This window comes from Kryptolebias marmoratus, linkage group LG15, assembly GCF_001649575.2.
Source record: "Kryptolebias marmoratus isolate JLee-2015 linkage group LG15, ASM164957v2, whole genome shotgun sequence".
In the NCBI taxonomy this organism is placed as follows: domain Eukaryota; kingdom Metazoa; phylum Chordata; class Actinopteri; order Cyprinodontiformes; family Rivulidae; genus Kryptolebias; species Kryptolebias marmoratus.
This window is the reverse complement of record NC_051444.1, coordinates 33,895,810-33,896,409: the sequence shown is the minus strand read 5'-3', so window position 1 is coordinate 33,896,409 and position 600 is coordinate 33,895,810. Positions and strand designations below refer to the sequence as shown.

General features: G+C 45.2%; 1 non-coding gene across 1 annotated transcript; it reads left to right on the top strand.

The window, feature by feature from the left end:
- The first annotated feature begins 3 nt into the window (after window positions 1-3).
- trnag-ucc lies at window positions 4-75 on the top strand. Its single transcript has one exon. It is a non-coding gene; the product is annotated as a tRNA-Gly (tRNA).
- The last annotated feature ends 525 nt before the right edge of the window (window positions 76-600 follow it).

Sequence of the window (600 nt, the reverse complement as noted above, 5' to 3'; positions counted from 1 at the left end):
TGTGCATTGGTGGTATAGTGGTGAGCATAGCTGCCTTCCAAGCAGTTGACCTGGGTTCGATTCCCAGCCAATGCATTTGCTGCTGCCTCTGTCATCTCATTGAGCCATGTAATACTGGGGAGAGAGGACACTCTGCTTCTCTAACCATAACACAGAGATTGTGGGATGCCAGAAGCTGATGTTGCTGTGCAAGTTACCTTGAACTGCAATAAACCCTCTGACATTCAGTCTGACAGTTTTACACACAAAGGCATTAAAAAAACCCAACAAGAATGGTTGTCTGGAACCCAGAGCCAAGGAAGAACAACTGAGATGGAGCTATGTCAGATAATGATCAGCAACAAGGTGCTGCTGGAGCTACGCACAGCTAGCCCCACCCATTTCATGGATTCTTGGAGCATTGGATTTATTCACGGACCTTAAACTGTGGAAGGACTCTTACAGATTTTTTGAAGTTGCAAGTGGAACTATTCATGCACAGGATTTGGTGAGGAAAGCCACTATGCTGCATTGTATAGGTGCGCCTATACAGAGGATTTTCAATAATTTACCAGGAGAAAAAGGTACATATGCTCAGGCTGTTGCTGCGCTAGATGCATA